Source organism: Dermacentor silvarum, chromosome 1 (genome assembly GCF_013339745.2).
Source record: "Dermacentor silvarum isolate Dsil-2018 chromosome 1, BIME_Dsil_1.4, whole genome shotgun sequence".
NCBI lineage: Eukaryota > Metazoa > Arthropoda > Arachnida > Ixodida > Ixodidae > Dermacentor > Dermacentor silvarum.
The window spans coordinates 189,393,654-189,415,821 of NC_051154.1; the positions used below are offsets into that span (position 1 = coordinate 189,393,654).

Sequence of the window (22,168 nt, forward strand, 5' to 3'; positions counted from 1 at the left end):
TAAGGAAAATTATTGACTGCGCTTACGCTCTGAATGCCAAAAATGACGGAGTGCGGTTGAGCTTTCCGCACTATCATACGACATTTATGCAACACGCAAATACTATAGGACCCGTCTAACTAATCGGTGTCTTTTCTTCGCACCAAAGTAAGGTTCGGCCATTTCATATCAAAAATCGCTTTTTTACTCACCACCACGGGCTGGTTAAAGGCTGCCAATCACTTCATTGAGAACCACTAGTGCGCAATGCATCCTAATACGATATGCTATAATGACTAAAATACACATTATGAAGATGAACGAGAAGAAAGGGAACCGAGCGGCTCGATTTCTTTAAGGCGAAAGCCTTAGGTGTCTATGTTGGCGGTGTCATTGCGGTGACCTTTCGATCACCTTTCCGTGACCTTGCAGTGACCTTGGCGAAACTGTGCCGTGACGAAAAATGGCCGACGCAGCAAAGAGTAAAAACACGTCTAAGAATGCTCGCATTGACGTCACATTTCTCAGGGAGGTTCCTGTAAGCAAAGTAAATTAGTGGCTTTGAAAAGAAAATACGGTAAATTTTGGTCTGGGTGGGAATAGAACCCGGGCCTCGGCGGTGCGAGACGAGCCCGCTTCCCTGAAGCCATGGCTGTTTTTTTTTTCTTTTTTTTTTACATGGTATTTATTGCATCATGTATATGCGAGAGAAATACTATCTGCGGAAAACGTGCAAGCACCAGCCAACACATCTTATATTCATGGCCTAGAAATGGCCTAAAATCTCGTTAAGCATACCCTGCACGAAGAAAACTACAAGTAGCTTTCTTCTTAAACAAGTGGCAAGTAAATTTGATCCTAAAAAGGTGGCAACGACAAGCAACGTAACAAGAGATGGTACCAGTCCGGTTGAAACTCTGTCAAGTCATACATGTCCTTCAAGTGACCAATCATTTGAGCGTAGTGAAATTTCGCCGAAACAACAGGTTCAGCGTTTCTGTCTAACATGCGCGTCTTCCATAAGCTGTGTAGTCCAGTTAAGAAAAACATATAAAAAGGCACGTCTTCTCCCTGGGGTGCAATCAAGTATCGGATGGTATGGTGATTCAAAATGAAGTCTTTCTTGAGAGTTCTTTGGAGCACATCCCAAAACAATATTGCGTCTTTACAACTTATAAAACAATGCTCTATAGTCTCAGGTACATCACAAAGGCGACAGTTCACAGTGGATACAAAAATTCCTTTTTTGTGCAACCAAGTTTTGACAGGTAATGTTTCACTGTGTAATTTAAAGAAAAACGTTTTTGTACATGGGGATAAAGGCATCTTGCGGACTAGTTTAAGTACGTCTTTCCCTGGCAAACTTGAGAATGTAGAACGGTATAGTGGAGGTGGGAAAATCATTGAATATCAAATCTTTGTATAGTTGTTTTCTGAAGCCACGGCTGTTCCACGGCTGTGGCTTACTAAAGGTGTGCCTAGTCCATGGAGGAAGGAAACCCCAGGAGAGGTCCCCGGCCAGCACGGACGTATTGGAGAAGGTGTGGCGGAAGTCACGCGCTGTTTTTCGCAAAGGAGCACTGGGACGGGTACCCCAAATGTCAACGTTGCCATAGCAACCGCACTCTTAAGCTTTCGCTGCTGCTCTCGGTCCCTGAAAAGTGAGATGAGATTTTTCGACTGGTGTCTTTCTCGCAGCACGTTTTGTTCGCGAGAAAAGCTGACGTTGGAGTGCGGTGTGTAAGCTTGAAAGTTGTGTTTTGGCTCTGTGAGTGTGCGTGTTAGCCAGCAACAGATGCACTCAGGCAATCACGGCACGGGTCTTCGTCGTCTTCCCCAACATGCCACGGAAATACAAAGGAGCGCGTCTGCTTCAATAAAACTGCTTCAGAAGTTTCGTAGGCTTTGTTTTGACGCGCCTCGGTAGCACACACTTCTGGCGGCTCGTAACAATGCAAGTTCAAAGTTCGCGCTCATCTGCTCCGGCGAGCTGCAGAGCCCCTGATTGGAGGCGCAAAGGAAGGTGGCACACCAACATGGCTGCACTTCCGGCTTGAAAAACGTGACGTCAGGGCCTCTCCTGTTTTGTTTCTATCCTCCATGGCCTAGTCAATGACTCCTCTTCGCCTAGTGCGTGCCTTATTGCACACGTCACGTGGTTACAGAGGCGCGCTCGTGCCACTGCTCGCGCGTTTGTCTTCTTCTTCTTCTTCTTACACAGCTTGCAGGCTTCCGCCTTCACGTTTTGCAGACGTGTAACACTTGCTTACTTTTTAGTTTCAAATATATTTTATAGTTAAATTTATAATTATTTTTTCATTTTTTTTGTTCTCTTGATTCTTTCCCAAATATCTCAGTTGTTTTCTCGGAATTACTAACCGCCTTCTAATTTCATCCGCACCATGACCAATCCCCCATAGTGGGTACGAGCCAGTGACAGAAGGCAGACGAACAAATTTATGAGAAGAATGCTTGATGGCTGAAGTCGTGAGCAGTCACTTCCGGTTCTTTAGGGTTAGGCAGCGGGCGCGGAACCAAAGTAGAGCAGCACCCTCCCGGCGGCCTTGTGGTAAGTAGTCAGGCAACAGATTGGCCTGCATTACCCTCGCAATTCCTGGTGTCTCCTGCTCGGGTGCTGTATGGATGGCTGCTCTGACAATGACGACTACAAAGGCGCAGGTTGGGGCGCCATGGGTTTTGCCTGGCACAAGAACCTTCACAACGGAGGCAACTTGGCGGGTGGAGCGGGCTGCTGGGGTGAGCCAACCCCGGAGAAGGAGGCGCTCACTTCAATCAACGGGGGCGTCCGCCATTGGGAGCGGGGCAGAGCAGGGAATAGGACCGCCCGTCGTGCGTACGTCATGTGCAACCAAGAAGGACACCTGAGCCGAGACTGTCCCACTGCTGACGACGAGGCTACTGTCGAAGCTGCTTCAAGTGGGGCGAGGAAGGCCACATGAGCAGAGATTGATTTGCAGACACTTGGGCGTGACACACCCAGAAGTGAGCCACTATACGATGGGTGTGTGGCCAAAATGGGCGTTATATGTGTGCATTTTGTCTTAAAATAGTTCGTTTAAATTTGTATAAGTGGTTTATGCCTTGGTTTTCTACCCGTTTCACGCTATTCAAAAGCATAAATGTGTTCTTATGACTTGGGCTAGGCTCGCATTCATTTTGCACGTTCGCACATGGAGTTTGTTTTCGTACGTATATGAGTTACGCATATACAGGGTGTTTCATTTTAGCTGCACCAATTTTTTTTAAAAATTGCCTGTGACAGATAGCACAATTGTAATCCTTGATCTAAACTACTCGATGAGGCGGCCATTACTTCTACGAGAAATCAAAACGCCTAATTGAATAATTATTATAGTTAGGCTAATGAAGTTTTAATTAATTATTTTACGCCACATATTTCAATCTAGTAATTATAACCGCTGAGTTCACAAGGCGTATCCACTTGGATCCACTTCTCAGAACTGAACCAGTTTCGGGATATTAATTTTCAAAGTGTCCGACGAAATGCATGGGCGTTTCAACTAACTTTTTGAGGAAAAATGCTGTTCTATGCATTGAAGCACAAAGTTAACTGGAACGCCCATGCATTTCGTCGGACACTGAAAATTAATATCTAGAAACTAGGTCAGTCCTGAGAATTCGTTCCAAGTGGATACGCTTTGCGAACTCAGTGGCTATAATTCGCAGGTTGAAAGATGTGCCGTAAAATAATTAATTAAAAACTCAATTAGCGTAACTATGCCAATTATTCAATTAGGCGTTCTGAGTTCTCGTGGAAGTAATGGCCGCTTCATCGAGTAGTTTAGATCACGAATTATAATTGTGCTATCTGCCACAGGCAATTTTAAAAATTTTGGTGCAGCTAAAATGAAACATCCTGTATAATAATTATTCGCACCGTTCCAAATGGTATCAAATACGCTCTGGGCGCCGGTAGGCTTCCTGCACGCATAGAAATAAAATTAATTCAAAAAATTTAATTAATCTTAAGCCATCACCGGCACATATCCGCGCGTAATGCAAGATCGTGTGAAATACAAGACCTAAGTGTCTTAAATAGAGTTTGTGCGTCCACTTTTTAAGGCGTAAGCCTTAGGCGTCTATATTGGCGGTGCCGGTGGCGGTGAACTTGGCGAAACTTGGCCGTGACGAAAAATGGCCGACGCCGCAAGAAATGCTCAGATTGGTGTCACATTTCTCATGGAGATTCCTGTAAGCAAAGTAAATTAGTGGCTTTGAAAAGAACATTTGGTACATTTCGGTCTGGGTGGGAATCGAACCCGGGCCTCCGGGGAGAGAGACGATCACGCTCAAGCCAGGGCTACTCCACGGTTCTGGCTTACTAAAGGTGTGCCTAGTGCACGCGCTATTGCACACGTCACGTCGCAGTCATCACGCTGGCTAAAGGTGTGGCCTAGTGCGTGCACTAACATGCTGCACTTTAGCTTCTACGTTAAGGGTTCATATGTGGCATTCAAGAAGTCGCCTTAGTGCCACATGCGTATTTCCCTAGCGTCTCGTTTTGTCTTTCAAAAAATCTAGCCCGGATTGTATAACTCCATGCATTACCAATATGTCTTACAAAGAAATCTAACCCCGACTGTATATGTATTACCATGTATTACCAAATGTGCAGCAGGCTTTCGCCTTCTTGTGTTAAGAGTGTAACACCTGCCGAACTTTTAATCATATCATAAGAATCCAACAAACAACGATACCCAGGACCACAGGGGAAATTACTTGTACTTACTAAGTGTAATAAAGAAATAATAAATTGATGGAAATGAAAATGGATGAAAAAACTTGCCGCAGGTAGGGAACGATTACACGTCTTCGCATTACGCGTGCGATGTTCTTACCAATTGAGCTACCGCAGCGCCCTTTGCCCATCCACTTTCTGGGGTATTTATGTATTACTACTACAACTAACCCTGGGAGTGTTAGCCAGCGCCACCACTCACAAAACGGCGCCGCGGTAGGTCAATAGGTGGATAGCAAAATGACGATGTCGTCAGCTAGCGACTTCCGGTTCGCGGGTTAGCGCTTCTGTTGCTTCGTTCAGCCTTGTCAGCAGTTTCTACAGTACGATATCCCGCTGTTCGCGAAGAAAACACGCTTCAGCAACGTGATTATGGTTGGCTGCTCGGCATTAGGGTGCTCGAACTCTTCAGTGAAAGGGAAAAAGGGTGTTTCGTTTTCCATGGAATGAAGCGCACAAACGTAAATGGGCAGTTGCCGTCAAACGAGGGACCGTGAATGGCGAGCTGTGGGTACCGAACGTAGGAGCCAGAATATGTGAAGATCATTTCGCCACAGGCAAGTGTTTTGGCGAATAACTTCGTCTACTAACGTTCTAGTACAAATACCCCTTTTTTAACAATCAGTTAAGTGCACACAGGTGCACCCAGCAAGGATCCTCAGCACATTGATTATGTGCCGTCTTCATTCCGGTACAACGAAAAGGCAACTGAGGCTGCACGAAAGAGGGAGGCGAGGCAACGTCAAAATAATTCGCGCACTTTTGAGATACTTAAATGAGTGCTTTCGCTCTGCAGTTATACACGACATGCGTCTCTTGACAAAAAACGGGAGACTGCGAAGACACAGCAGCCGACGACATGGCGCGCGCTGGGCACCGCTGCAGACAAAACAGCGAACGAAGCGATCGACTGTACCCCTTGTTATGGGAAGCGTTACCAACAGCCACTTATTAGGTTGACTTACCACTTATTAAAAACTACTTCTTAGTTAACGAACGTTTATATCCGCTCGACAAACGTTTGCGCTTGATAAACGTTATGACTATTTGACGCGACACAAACACGTTAGGGCATGAAATGCCTGCCACATAAAAATACACGAGTCTAGCGACAAGCGACGCGATGGAGATGGCTGTCGCGTTCACTCGTCGCCTACAAGTCGTACCGCATGCGAGCGACGAGACAAGCGACGACTTTGAGCGACTTCTCCCCGGTGTTACCGGTATGAAGGCAGCAAATACTCGCCGAAACTGGCATTACGCGTGCTTTATTAATTTAAGGTGATGTGTTTTAGTGTAAAGAGTAGCATTAATATTTCTAAAGGTCTTGCACTACGTTAAAATATAGTCGTTTGCTCGTTCCGTGCGACAATCGGTAGTACTTGACTGATGTATATCCAGTTCCGACTTCGCGCTATTGGCTAGTCGCTCATAGCACTTCCAAGCGACGAGCGACGAATTCTAGATTTCCAGAACCGAGCGATCGAGCGACAAGAACAAGCGATCTGTTCGCGCGACGGCCCGTTTCGTCGCTCGAAGCCGTCGCTCGTCGCCGTCGCGCACAAAATCACTCTCATGCGGTTTGGGCTTAAGGGCGCCAACATAAGTACGAAGGAGCGATAGCTCATGCACACCTACGTTTTGGAACTGCCCAGCGGTGGTTATATCGTGGTTTTTCACCAAAGTTCCGCAGTACATAAAAGACAAAGCGCGTGAAGCATGGGCATGAAGTGACGGCGGCATAGACGGCGTCGTGGTCTCGAACCGGAAGTTGTAGCAGAATACGCCGTACCCCACAATCCCTTACGACAACTGAGATTTTGCTATCCACCTATTGGTAAAAGAATCGCACGCGTAATGCGAAGACTTGGGATCGTTCTTCACCTGCGGCAAGTAGTTATTTTAATCTATTTTCATTTGCATTATTTATCATTTCTTTAATTCACTTAGTAAGTGCAAGTAATTTCCCCTATGTTGTCCTTGGTATCGTTGTCGGCTTTTTATGACACCATGAAGATGATTGAAAGTTTGCTGTTGGGCTAATTGGTACATGGTGTTTAGAATGAAAATACTGTGTTAGAATGGAAGTGCTCTTTTTATTCTAGGTATTATTTGCAAAAATGACCAGGTTCAGGTGAAATAATATATAACAAAACGATAGAGTAAAAAATGATACGACCGAGCTGATTTACTTTAAAAAGTAAATCAGAAAAGTAAAAAGAAAGGGGTGGGCGAATATTCGAAGTTGTGAAAGCGAATCGAATATTTGACACTAACTTTTCGAATTCGAATTCGAAAATTAACTACTCGGTATTTTCGAGTATCGAAACTACCCAAACTTTTCGCAAAAATAGACAGTTAAATTCTGGTTATTCTTGTCTAAAGTATCACAAATTATCAAAAGTAAAACAGTGACAAAAGTATTCGAAGAAATGCAGTTCAGTCATGTCGCACTCTTATCTTTTACGCTACAACCAGTTATGTTTTCCTTGCAATGGGTTCTTTTCCGTACGTCTGCAGCACACAAGTCCTACAGCAGTCTTTTCTTCATCCACAACTTCTACTCATTTTCACTAACCATTTATTTCGTGTTTTTTTTTTCGAAACCTAGTCATACAGCAGCCATTCATTCTTAGAAATCTTGTTTGCAACCAGGCTCTAAAGATGTTGAGAGGCTATTTGTGCAGTTTTTTTAATGACAATTACTATAGACTTGTGCTTAAAACTGACCCTAATTGTGCTTGATAGTTGGTGTCTTTTTTTTTTCACTAGTCAGTACGAGCGTGGTACCTAATTATACAGAAATAAATATTCCTGCTGAAAATATATGCTTTCTGCGTGTACCTATTCGATTTTCGATTTGATACTCGGCACTTACTATCCGTATTCTATTCGTATTCGAAAAGTAGATATTTGCCTATCTCTAGGTTTAATGTTATTCGTGGCATACTGATACTTGCTTTGAAAGACTGGTAAAAACAAGACACAAAATATGCCCTGAGTGCAAGATGGGTGAGCTTCAGAAAAAACTTCCAGTGAATCACAACGAGTATGGAGTGGGACATGCACGCCTAGCAATTAAGCGCAAAGGGGTAAGCGAACGACACTCTGAGAGATGAGACGAGCTAGAGCGAGCACTCAAGGGTGCACCTCCGCAGAAGGAAGCACAGATAATTAGTGCTTGTCGTTAATTATTGTTTACTGCACCCAGGCGGCGCTCGTTCATCGCACGCCACACTGGCTCCTCAGTTCATCACGCGCCGCGCTGAGCAATCGCATTTGGATGCCGCAGCGTCCCAGAAGGTTGCGCAGAATGTTACGATTGACGCTCTGCTCCTGTAACTAAGGTCCCTCGTTGTGCACAAGGCCCTCTGCAATACCACTTCTCCTCGCATGCATGGAGAGGACAACTGGCGGTGAACTTTGCCTCCTAAAGCTCGTTGATCATAGACCAAGAGTAGCGAAAGTGAACGCAGCACGCGACCATTGTCGCTACGGTCTGTTAGGAATCTCGTAATGATTGTAGAGGTCCTAATGAAGCGCCCGGCCGGGTGCTATCAGTGATGTCGTAACACCCTGCCTATACGGCACCTACTTTCGCGCGACGCTTCTTATCAGACTGATGACGCCAAATGGTACATCAGAATACTAATGAACCTTTTCCCTCCTATAGGGACGACTGATCTAGCAAACCATGAGCAAGAAGAAAATGCGCCACCTTCTAATTTTCGTTCGTTCATTCGCGTGTGTGCGTGCGTGCGTGTGTATGTTTGTTTGCTGGTGCTTCTGTCTGTTTTCGTTTGTTTGGTACTGATAGTCCTGAGGCATTTTTGACTAATGGACTCGGAATTATTTCTTCAATTCAAAGCATTACTAGGATTGAGCCTCAGGTTTTTATTCGTACGTCCGGCCGTGCAGCCTCAATAATAATGAAAGAATTGCGTCTCCGAGAGTAGGTTTTAAACCGCGTCTTCCGACGCAGCAGCCCGATGTTATGGCCGTTAAGCCACAGACGCATGCATGGCGCGAGAGAAAAGCAACCTTACCACTCGTTTCTTCGTGCAAGCTAACGCTTCGATACGTCGGTGCATGCGCCGCGTCACAGAACAACATTTATAAATGCGGCAGCTTGTCAGCGGTGTGTTATGCGTGGCCGAGTGTTTCCTGTGTTCCTCATACTGTGCTCCTCACACACTGATGTATATCCATCAATTGCCGCCTACGCGCCGCACCCGCAAAAACAATTGTAAGCAGGTGTTTGAGAATGACATCAAGCATTCCATCCTTCGACCTTTCTCGTAAACAGCAGATGATGAGCCTAGTTCAGCGCTGCGCCCGTGCGTGGGGTTGTTTCCTCGTTCTCAGTGCGCTGATGTGTCGTGCGTTGTACTCGAGATGGCGTTACGCGTTCCACTGCACATGGCGTTGGGAAGGTCCACGTCCCAATCGTGCTGTATAAAACCAGGTGCTTAGACGGTGTGCGTAAGTCTCCTTCTGATGGCCCCTTAGCTACTTCGCCGTAGTGATCGAGTCCCATACGCAGGAAGTGATGTAAGCACAAACCGAAACGTTATAGCATATCAACAGATGTGTTAAGCGGCGAATGCTTCAAATTAACAGACATCCCCGCAATGCGTGACATCCGCCTAATTTTTTGTTGTTGCTTATCTAGAGAAACTCACATTGCACAGTGCAAGTGTCAAATAAACTAAACCAGTATTTGGCGGTTGGGCCTTGACACTGTTCACGCACATGTGCAAGAAAGTAAACTTTCCTGAGCATTAACAACATGACTACAGCTTCCTCCTCTGAGAATAGATCAGAAAGCATGGTTAACTAAGGTCCAATTCGAGGAGTTAGAAGCAACACCCTTCTGGCTACTTCATTTTACTTGTCGAAAAACTATCGGGATTCGTTGCAAAATATATAGATATAAAATAAGATACTAATAACAAAAAAAACTAGCATGCGCGAACAACTAACACCTATTTGCAAGAGAGTGACAAAAGACAAATCGACAACGAGCGCAAGTTACTGTCCATAAATTCTTCAATAATATTTTGAACACATGCACGCAAGCGATTATAACGAAGTATTTCATGGCAATGGAATCTCATCTTTCAGCGCCAGTAACTGGCAGCTTAGCTGCCGCCATTGCTATGAATAAAAGGCGCAGTCAAGCACAGGCGTGGTTTTCGTCCTCGTCCGTCGTACCACACCCGCACGACGCGGAGCTCTAGCGATGAGTATTGGGAGGAAAGTGATGAGTGTAGGCCATACCAAAGTGAAAACGGCGAAATTGTGTTTCTACACTTTGCGGCATCTTCACATATAGAATTCAATTCCCCTCCTGGTTGATGGTGTACAAGATATGGCCTCTTCACTGAACCACGCCGTGTTGATCTTCTTGCAGGCAGTTGTAGGGTGTCAAAATCTTGTTTCTAGCGTTGCAAATATTTTGCGATATACGCCGTTGCTCCGGTGAAGACTTACTTTTCAGTGCCTCTTCCCGACAGATGTTCAAGCCAAGTCTATAAATGCAGCCCTATGCTCAAAATGGCCTTCACGTGATGACTTGTGGGCCATTCCAGCGCAAAAAATGCCGGAAATGCGTAAAAAATTTGCTATCAATTGTTTAAAATCTCATCGCGTGTTTGCAGAAAAACATCCTCTCGTTTCACAGAAAATTGAAGAGAGTAAAAAAAAAAGTGCGTGAGCAAAGCCTTCATGTTTACTCTTGGAAAGGCACCTTTGTGCACTGGTTCGTTTCGTTCCCTCAGCCTGACGAAGTATTGATACGTTAAGAGCAATAACATGATTTAAGTCATGCTTTAGTGGTTGTGTGATGGAGTATGAGCGTTGCTTGAATTGATTACAGGTGGCTAAAAACGCTAATATGCGACACATGCTTTCGTAAACACATTGGCAAATGTGGAACAGGAACGTTGCTGCAGTATAATAACTGTCGCAGCATATTGATATGTTCTAAGCCAATCGCGCGGCACCTTCCTGTCCTATACTTCATCCATATTAGCTTGAGCATGTGTGGTTTTACGGGCCTTGGGTGTCACATTCAGCTCTGTCCTGTAATTTCGCCGAAGAGCCCAAAATACATGAGTCGTGCGTCCACACAGTGGTACTATAGTACAGCACTGCAGCAACAGTCGTAAACAATGAGTGTTATCATGCCGGTGTCAGTGGCGCAGCCCCCGCGCACAGGCTTATCGCTATATTCGGATTCCCCCGGGTAGGATAGCTGTTGCTTCTCTGGTTAATCTCCTTACCATGCCTTGTTCATATCTTTGGCCAACTAAAGTATTGTGCTCTTACTCGCTCAAACGGAGACCATACTGGGGTCTCGTATAAGGTCGCTGGCGTGGTCACTTTGATTTGACTTGGTCAGTGACCAGGGCTCACATTCACAAACCTTTTTCATTCGTTAAGTGGTCTTTGAAATTGCCCAGCCACATTCGCTAATAATATTGCTACAGCAGGATTGGGTGAAATTTCCTTTTACAAACAATTTCTAGCGGAGGAGCTTTTGTGAATACGGGCTCAGGAGTCTGTTTTTTTTTTTTCGGTATACAGGGAGATTGCAATGCAAAGGAGACCAGACACAGATATCTGCTAACTTCTGAAACACCTAGAACTAAACGGTCAAATAATTACCTGTCAAGTCTTGGCATGAATTTTAACGATTCCATTCCCCAAAATCTAAGCATCCCTTAATTTATTGCGAAATTATCAGACCATGGAATTTTCTAAAGAGGCAGTGAAATGAAAGGGTTTTACAGTACGGTACGCCTTAAAAGCCACAACCACTCGCATTAGCACAAGAACGCCATAAGGTTATTCAGATAAGGTTTGACGTTTTAATATGTTTTACATGGTTGTAACCAACTAAAAATCGTCCCCTTCGGATCCTCTTATTGTTTTCTTTTATAGATTACGGGTTGTAATTTGTGGTTCAGCTATAATGTGTCAAATTTTAATAAGCTTGGAAAGCTGCGATTCATAGTGATATTTCCACGCTTGAACTTGTTTGTTCCAATAACGCGACAGCAGCCTATGCATCTAAGTATATGCTAGTATGGACCAATAACCTTTATAATCGTAAAGTGAACATTTGTTTATTTATATTTATGAATTAATTTATATTTAATTATCGATAGATCAACAAGTTTTGAAAGCAACTTACCTTGAGTTAAATATATAGCGTACTTCATTAAACTTGCATCTACTCAACATAACACAAGCAAAGTTGAGAGCACAAAACTCCCAAACATATAAACTATAACAAATACATAATTGAGACAATGAAAAAGTTTCGTCAATAAACGTGTTAAAAAGTTTCTGCCCGCCTGTTAATGTTTAGTAAGGGCATTGTGTATTTTTTCTCCTTTCATGCGAGTTGCAGCGTTATGAAAGCAGTTACCTACCAAACGTTGGCTATTTCTTCTTATTCTATTGCTCACTATACAGTACGCAGTGATGCACGCCTTCCTGCCGTTTACACTTTTGAATATATATGTATATATATATTGCTACAGGCGTGTTGTATTTGGTTGTTTGAACGAGGCGCGCGGGCGCCATCACTCGAGAAAAGAGGAGGAAGAACGAACTGGGCTCGCGCTGTGAATCCAACCGGCCAGCACTGCAACCGTTGTTGTAAATATAATCCGTAAATAGTTGATCGTCTAATTGACTCGTCCTTAGCTTAACAATAATATGTATGTATGTACGTCTGTATGTATGTATATACAGGGTGTTTCAGCGAACACTTTCCAAATTTATTTAAGGTTCCCTGAGGCAGATAGCCCAGCTGGTCTACTCGAATAGGCGGACATTACTTGCAAAAAATGAAATGCATAATCGAATAATTAAGAAAAATTCACTAATTAAGTTTTTAACTAATTACCTGATGGCTCATATTGCAATTTACAAATTGTAGCCGTGGAGTTGGCAAGGCGGATCCAGTTGGAAATAATTCTCAGGATGACACCAGTTTCGAGATATTAATTCCCGAACTTTCCAGAGAAACGCATTGGCGTTCCAGTTAGTTCCTTAACAAAACGTCGCTTTATGCATTGAAGCACAAAATTAACTGGAACTGGAAATTAACTGGAAATAACAATTACTTGTGCAAGTAATGTCCGCCTCTTCGAGTAGGCCAGCTCATGAACACGAACTGCGCTATCTGCCACAGGCAACCTTTAAGAATTTTTGAAAGTGTTCGCTGAAACACCCTGTATATATATATATATATATATATATATAGTATGTATGTATGTATGTATGTATGTATGTATGTAGTATGTATGTATGTATGTATGTATGTATGTATGTATGTATGTATGTATGTATGTATGTATGTATGTGTGTATGTATGTATGTATGTATGTATGTATGTATGTATGTGTATGTGTGTGTGTATGTATGTGTGTGTGTGTGTGTGTGTGTGTGTGTGTGTGTGTGTGTGTGTGTGTGTGTGTGTGTGTGTGTGTGTGTGTGTGTGTGTGTGTGTGTGTGTGTGTGTGTGTGTGTGTGTGTGTGTGTGTGTGTGTGTGTGTGTGTGTGTGTGTGTGTGTGTGTGTGTGTGTGTGTGTGTGTGTGTGTGTGGTGTGTGTGTGTGTGTGTGTGTGTGTGTGTGTGTGTGTGTGTGTGTGTGTGTGTGTGTGTGTGTGTGTGTGTGTGTGTGTGTGTGTGTGTGTGTGTGTGTGTGTGTGTGTGTGTGTGTGTGTGTGTGTGTGTGTGTGTGTGTGTGTGGTGTGTGTGTGTGTGTGTGTGTGTGTGTGTGTGTGTGTGTGTGTGTGTGTGTGTGTGTGTGTGTGTGTGTGTGTGTGTGTGTGTGTGTGTGTGTGTGTGTGTGTGTGTGTGTGTGTGTGTGTGTGTGTGTGTGTGTGTGTGTGTGTGTGTGTGTGTGTGTGTGTGTGTGTGTGTGTGTGTGTGTGTGTGTGTGTGTGTTGTGTGTGTGTGTGTGTGTGTGTGTGTGTGTGTGTGTGTGTGTGTGCGTGTGCGTGTGCGTGTGTGTGTGTTGTGTGTGTGTGTGTGTGTGTGTGTGTGTGTGTGTGTGTTGTGCGTGTGCGTGTGCGTGTGCGTGTGTGTGTGTGTGTAACCACAAGGCACATGTGCAATCGTTCCATTGCCAGTCATTAAGCATGCTGTGGATCCAAATTAACATTGTGGAGCTTGAATACAGGCAAAGCTGGAGACGCAATCACTCAACCTAGTATCTTGAAATTAGTTCGAGATTGAATTTAAACTGATAGTGCAGGCTTCAGGTCATTAGTCAGGTGCAGGCTTACAATTTGGTCCTGACCCTATTGTTTTTCACAGTGGAATTTAATGAATTAGTAAAAACGAAGACAGAACAAGTAAAACTCGGCGAGAGGCTCGATGAAGTTGTCTCAAGCCACGTGTAAACATTTCACGCTTAAAAGAACATTTCGAGAAAAACATTGCAGCACCAGGACCACTGAAAGACGAAACAACACAAGCGCTGCCATCAACTGCTGGCTTATTCATTGAACGGCGTACATACATGGCAGAAAGGTATTAAATATATCCCACGTCACATCTGCATGTAAGCAAAGAAATGAACATAAAGAATGAAAGAAAGGCCGACCGGCAACAGCGGTGAAGCGAAGTGCAATTTATCAGACGGATGAATTGGATACTATTCAAAACAAAATAGAAAGAAAACTAGCGAGGATAACAGACATCTGTTGTACACGGCCAGCAACCAAAGCAACAACAACAACAACAAATGTAATGGTGCCAGTGGTAAAAAGACATGGCAGGCGAGAAGATGCGCGGAAACTAAGAACTCTAGTTTTGTTCTCCTTGCCAAATAATAAAACTGACGGTGTGCTGATACACGCGCAATCTATCTTTCTGATGGTGTAACCTCCCAAATTTCGCGTGCCGGGTGTTCATGGTATTTCCGTAGTGAGCAGGTCTGATCGAAACAGATATAAACAAAAAGTAAAAAAATGTTGCTCAATCAACTAGCCGAACTTCTCAATCTCGTATAAAAAAACCTTCTCTATCGCCTCGTTTGTTCATTACGCCGCACACTGTCAAGCAACTTGGTGAAGCTACCATGTAGTTCCTGGCGTCTGGCGGCAGTTTCAAACACACTGGGTCCCCCTGTCCCAAAAATCACAGCGTGTGGCAACACACGAAGCCCTGCTCTGCTAACTGAATCATTAATCAGACAATTAGGATGCCCCTCCCCTTCGCCCCGACGCAACGTCCTATGTCGCACATAGAAAAGGCCTCGCAGGAAGCTTTGTGACCTTGGTGCCGTGTTTGCGGGATTTTCCTTTCCGCTGCTCAATCAAAATACAACGTCTATAGGCAGCACGAAACGATCAACCCTTCCGCCTGCCCGCGTCGACTTCATGACGACGTTGCCATGTTGGTGCGTTCTCCTGCGACCAAATGGGCTGGTCGATCATTGAACATCAAACAGCATCAGCTCGGTGCTATGTCGTCTGTTATCACACGCTTACAAATAGCGAAAGCAAGTGACAGGTGACGTGCAGCCTGGTGCTCTCACCGAAGTAACGGATTCTGCTCCCGTTACCTCCAAGAAAATGGCGGGAGGGACGTGGAGAGCAAGAAAGCCATCGTCAAATCAAATCAAAACAAACTCGCCGCTCAATTCATAGTAGCACGGCAACTTCCATGCGGAAACTATTTGTTCAGTTACCACCATCGGTAGAGTTCTGCTTTCGTCAATTTTTTTCGATTCATCAAGGATATAAAATGCGCGTTCATCAACGATTGCATAATTGACAGTTCTATTAAAAAATGAAGAAAGAAAACCTCTGTATTTTTGCATTTCACACGTACTTTGCAAGGTTGTTACGTTATTAAAAGTCGAACCCCACGGCTCCCTTCATTTTTTTTTTTTTTTTGCAGGTGGTCAGAATTACTCCGGAGCCACAGGTATTTCTCATGGTAGCGCTGCAACGCCAACCACCGTTACTTTAGTTAGAACTATAAGCACAACGGAATAAATCTCATCGCTAATACGGATGCTTCTCTGTGTGGTGGACAACGTATACTAGTAAAGTCGCAATCAGTTCCGTATACGTTGTCGAAGGCACGTGCATTCGAAAGCATGAATACGGCACGAAAGAAGATAACAAAACGGTGGCATTGTTGCTTTCTTATTTGGTTACACGGGCAGACGCGCAGCCATCTTGATCCACACTCAATGCCCCCCGTCGCAATCATGGCACTTTGCCATCACTTTGCCATCGTCAGATGAGACACGCATATCGAGCAGTTGTCTTGTGACACAGCAGGGTAACCGCGCGCAGGATTTCCGTTTCCTGGCAGTGATACAGAATGGTTATTTTCTATCGATGCAGCAAACGCCTGGATCACGTTATCAGTGACCTCCAACGTCAAACCACCGCACAAGCCACCGACAGGCACTGGTATAAGGCAGCGTTTCACTGGGATAGCTAAAAGCAGCAAAAATCGAAGCATGTATTATGTGCGGCTGTTGCACCAAAAGGGCGGAAATAAATCTGCCTTGGTGCTTGAAACAATATCCAACAAACTCGAAAACGTGCCACAGGTGGCGTTCCGGTAGGTTTCAAGTCACTGTGGAATCAAAAACTCGCAGGTTTAACGTCCAGAAAGTGCACAGTGGGTTATGAGAGGCGCTGCAGTGGAGGACTCCGGATTAATTTTGACCACCTGGGGTTCTTAAACGTGCTCCTAAATTTTGGTACACGAGCGTTGTTGCATTTTTGAACCCACTGAAATGCAGCCGCTGGAGCCGCGAATCAAACCCGCGACCTCGTGCTCATCAGCCACTGAGTCATGGCGGCAGGTCACTGCGAATTCATTCATTCATTCTAGTTTATTTTCCTTGCTCGCAAGGAAGGAGAAGGAGCAGCCGCTTATATAAAAGCTACTGCACCGCGCAGCTTAACGGAGGTGGTCGGCCCGTTCTGCATTTTTTTTCACGTCTCTGAAAAGTGTTAACTGCAATACAAATGTATGCGACCGCACATTTTGAGGATAAATGTTTCTATACATTGGCCCTAGAGGATTTCTGCTAAATTAATGCAACTTTATTCCCGCTAGGCTTCAATTCCGTAACTCTAGCGTGTGCCCTGAGATGAATAATTAAACACGTTAATCAGTCGAAGTTCATTAATTAGCTACATAACATTGGAATTTGTTTTGCAGGTAATGTCCACCTTTTCAAGTAATCCCGCCGATGTGAATAAAAAATTGATATTGACAATTTTTTGTGGAGCATTCTAAACTTACTGTGTTTATCTCATGTCGATTTGCTTCACACATGGTATTTATTATTATTATTATTATTATTATTATTATTATTATTATTATTATTATTATTATTATTATTATTATTATTATTATTATTATTATTATTATTATTATTATTATTATTATTATTATGTGAAATTAAAGAAGGGTTTGGCGCCCTTACTGGCACCAGCTTTACTGGCGCCGCAAATTCGCAAGGCCATGCAAAACTAAAGAGCAAAAAACACTTAAAAACACCAAAAAACAGAAGAGCCAGTTAAATATGAAACATTCGCAAAGTTCTACAAATGAGTAAAGGAAGACACATATTAGAATAAAACGAAATTCTGCTTTCAATCGATTCAAGTATATTTTTTGTCGTCGAACAGGCTTGTCGCTTGTATACAATCGATAACCTTGCAGCTGATTTTGGCCGTCGCAAATGTGAAATTAGGTAATTTCGTAATGTCGTCCTTAATACTTTCATGGTATATAACGTTGAAACAATATGTCATTTGAATTTTTTAACAGCGAAGCTGTTTAAGCCAGCCGTAATTTGTGGTACGTACCAAGAAACTACTAAGAAAGAAAATAAAATAAACTTTCTTGCACGGGGAGACGGAAAGCCAGGGCACAACACATGAACCAAAGTTACTCCAACGACAAGGAGGCAGTCTTCACCGACGCAGCCCGTTATCGAGACAGGAAGAGTTTCGTGGCGGCAGTTACTAGCCACCGAGGTAACCACCTCACGAGCGTCACCGTGAACTCGGTATATGCCGAAGCGGCAGAGGAAGCGGCCATGGCACTGGCCCTCACCCAAACCAAGGCTACATACGTTATTTGTGATTCGCAAACGGCAATTCGCAATTTTTCAAATGGGCGCATATCCCAAGAGGCGTATCACTTACTCAAGCGACATCCCATACACCAGGGAGAGGCCGACGTCGATAACCGAAGGCACTTGCTATGGATCGCGGCACACACTGGACTGAGCACCCCCAACGAAGCGGCTCATGCACCGCGTTGCTCGAGGCTTCACTAACCGAGCATCATCGGAGCAAGAGCCCCCGCGGGGTACTGCAAACGTCTGGGCGTGGGAGGATCGTTTGACCAGGTTTCACTACATCACGACACACTACCAGTTACAGAGATGCGTATACCCATTCCCTGACGCTAGGTTAGACAGGGCGCAAGCAGTACACTACAGGCAATTACAAACTGATTCTTACATAAACCCCAGACTCATGCACGCCATGTATCAAAACATGTACACCACAAACAGATGCGCATCCTGTGGTGAGGTTGCCACACTTAATCACATGTCATGGGAATGTCAGGACATAACAAACAATTCGGGCAGTGCCGACACCTCCGTCTCTTCCGCCGCCAGCCTCCGCTCGCGTTGGAAGACCGCACTGCTCAGCTCGAACCTGACAGTACAACTCTGGGCCGTCCAGCGAGCCGAGGAAGCCGCTTCGAGACCAGGGGTGCGATCTTGTACGCGTTCTAAAATGGAACGGAGGCGGTCCGTTCCATCGAGCCGCACACGATTGGTCAATTTGATCGTCACGGTTCAAATTGACCTATCGTGTGCGGCTCGATGGAACGGACCCCCTCCGTTCCATTTTGGAACGCGTACAAGAACGCGCCCAAGGTCTCGGAACCGCGTCCGCGACGGGTGCCCAGACCTACTAAAAATACGCCGGACTCAAATCTGATTGATTTGATAATAAAATTTACGTTCTTCTTCTTGCCGAGGCAGAATTCGAACCCGCGTACCCCGGTCCCAAGGCGAGCGTCGTAACCACTAGGCTATACAGCCATTTTGTAGAGCGTAAGCTGTTATGGGCTCATTCCAATAGCCGTTTCTGGTCATGATGATGCCGCCGCCGCCGCCCTGTAACCGCCATCGTCGGAAATGCGAAAAAAAAGTACCCACTCTCCGCCAGGGATCGAACCCAGGCCCCGCTGCGTGGAAGTCGGATACTTTACCCCTGAGCCACGCAAGCGCTTGCTATCAGGAAGGAGAAAAATTCCCTTTATACGCGTCCTATAGGCAAGCGCGCAGGCGCAGACGACCCGAGCCTCCGCCAGTATGGTGGCGCCATCTAGTTAACGTGCCTGCAACCGCCGCGTGCGACGAGATTCGATTCAGACGAGATGCGATTCAGACGAGATGCGATTCAGACGAGATGCGATTCAGACGAGATGCGATTCAGACGAGATGCGATTCAGACGAGATGCGATTCAGACGAGATGCGATTCAGACGAGGCGCGCAATCAACGCTATCCCGATGTTAGATGTGCGCCACGTATTCTTGGTACCTCTTCGGTACACGTAATGGCGTTTCCGCGCAAGGTCCCGTCTCCCTGAAGAAGCGAATCGTAGAGCTACATGCGCGGCTACAACCAGGCATCATCGGTCCCAGCAGACTGCTGTGCAGAGAGCATTACAAGCCGCAGCTCGCCGTCGACGCCGGCCGGACAGTTCAGATCGTTCTCGTCAAAATCGCGGCGAAGACACTTTGCCGCGAAGACCTTGTTGTGCTTGGTGCCGAAATTGGAGCTACTCTTGCACCGCTCAACCAGCTTACGCTGTGACTGTGCTGTGTGTGCCGCGCAGGCCTCTGACTTTTTTTCTTTATTGCATGGAATTATTAGCAGTTATATGCGAAAATTAGTTGCGTTACATTTATACATACAATAAAAATGAATTCACACGCTAGGCAGCCCAATGAAAGTTAAAAAATCGGGCAAACAAACAGCCACGCATTGCAGAACATGCATTTATGCGAACCATACGATTGCGTTCGAGCGTCGTCGTCTTCGTCCACAGCTGGCGCGTTCGTGCGCTCGTGTCTGCGAGGTGAAGAGGTTTTGCGCGCTATGAGAGCGAGAGAGAGAGAGAGAGAGACGCATTCACGAAGCGGGTCTCCTGAAACGCGGTGTCGGCATTGGAACGCGGTGGTGTTGTTGCAAGCTGCGTTGTGCAACGCGCAGTGACGGCCGTAAGTCCGAGACGCGCGAAAAGAAAGTATAATCACCATGAGTAATAAGATTAAAAGTACGCGCGCACTTCCGCAAAATGCTGGGCTACGATCGCCCAGCTTCGCTGTTTCAAGCATTGCGCGGCCGAGTGCAAGGTTGAGCATTTTTGTTCTTTTTTTCTTTCATTACGCAGTATCTTTTCTACTGGTCTTTGTATGAGAGTGTACAACTTTCAGGTGTTGCCCCAATAGGAGAGTCTGGAGTCCAAAAAATCGGATTATTTGAAATTGGCGGTGTCTAAGCTCAATTAACAATTGCCACCCAAAAATCTGTTAAAATTACAAATCCATTTGTTGTAGTGTCATTGCAACGAGACGTGGTCCCTTAAAGTGCTAGAAAATTAACTGTCTCAAAAATACAGCACCACCACCCATACGTGTCAGCGTGAGGCGCATTTGTTATCTGCATAACGGAAGTTTTAAGACTCAAAGTGAACTGTACGTATAGCGGTCCACTAAAAGCGCCCGCGGGGCGAGCAAAGGCAATAGCTTTGTGTGTGTGTGTGTGTTTTTTCACCCTGAAGCACAATTACCAATATACATTCGCTTCATCACTCGCACTAAATTATCTCGCACACAAAGCCAGTTTACTGGAAGATAATGTTAGTATAGATGTGGTTATGAAATCACTAGTTTGTGCAGCTAGAACTGTCCGCAGTACTCAATTCGGCATCAATGTTGCCGGATTGCGAAGATGTGGGTTATGCGAAGACGTGGGTTCGTTCCCCACCTGCGGCCAGTTGTTTTTTGATCCGCTCTTATTTAATTAATTTATCATTTCTTTAATTCAATTAGTAAGTACAAGTGATTTCCCATATGTTGTCCTTGGTCTCATTGTTTGTTGTCTTCTTATGATATAATTAATAAAAATCGGGCCCCTCGATTCCCTTTCTTCTCGTTCATTACATAACAAGGGCTCGAATCCGGCAACATTGATGCCTTCAGGTAGCATATGTGGGTTTATTGACTAGTTGCCTTCACCCAAAAAGATCACATACTCGTGACGCCTGCCGCAGAAAGGATGTTCCACATCCGCCGCCTAGGTTTTTGAGTTGGTGGCGCTGGCTAACACATCCAGGGTTAGTTCTAGTTGTAAGACATAAATACCCCAGAAAGTGGATGGGGAAACGGTGCCGCGGTAGATCAATGGTGAGACCATGGCACGCGTAATGCGAAGACGTGTGATCGTTCCCCACCTGCGGCCAGTTGTTTTTTCATCCGTTTTCATTTGATTAATTTGTCGTTTCTTTAATTCAATTAGTAAGTACAAGTAATTTTTCCTATGTTGTCCTTGGTCTCATTGTTTGTTGTCTTCTTATGTTATGATTAATAAAAATTGGGCCTCGCGGTTCCCTTTCTTTATATATATATATATATATATATATATATATATATATATAATATAGATTCAATATAGATTGTGGAAGTTATCTTTTGATCAGCACTTCACGACTGCATGATAAAAGGCGGTGCTTAGGGCTTTTGTGCGAGTATGACTCGTTTAGTGGATGCAAATGAAGCAACTTAGCGCTTCACTGCAGTTTAGCGACAGCAATAAATAAATCGCGTACAGTTCAGCGGATCCTCATTATTCACAGCATACGCTATAACCTCGAACAATTAATTGCCCAACAACGTGCCATAACTTAGAAAAAAAAGTTGCAATATATTAATATGCTAAAGTTCCGCAGCTATAAAAATCTTTTATTCATGCCTGCTCCCGCGACTAACGGGTGCCCGAAATAGCAGAGCCGCGAAACAGAGGTCGCGTTTGAAAGAGAGCGAGCAACGAAATGAAAATATAGGGCCAATATTACCGACAGCTCATTTAAGATAATGGGGAGGGACGCGAAGGTGCTCAGTAATTAAATGAGGCACGAGTAAGTAAGTTCTGAACTGTCCAGGACACGGTTGTTCGGCGCACAGCAGAAGTAGGGGACGGGGTAGATTTAAGAAGGGTAAGACTAAGCCTAAAATGGGCGGAACAGTCACACCATCTCATGCATGGCCTCCGAGAGACCGCGATCTCGGAGACCATGTATTATGCACAGAGTTTTTCTAC

The 22,168-nt window shown here is 44.8% G+C and overlaps 1 protein-coding gene across 4 annotated transcripts in view; it reads right to left on the reverse strand.

Annotated features, from left to right (window-relative positions):
* The window catches only part of LOC119436544 (Down syndrome cell adhesion molecule homolog), a 149,162-nt gene that overhangs the window by 60,722 nt on the left and 66,272 nt on the right, over nucleotides 1-22,168 (reverse strand). The gene's annotated exons all lie outside the window — the stretch shown is intronic.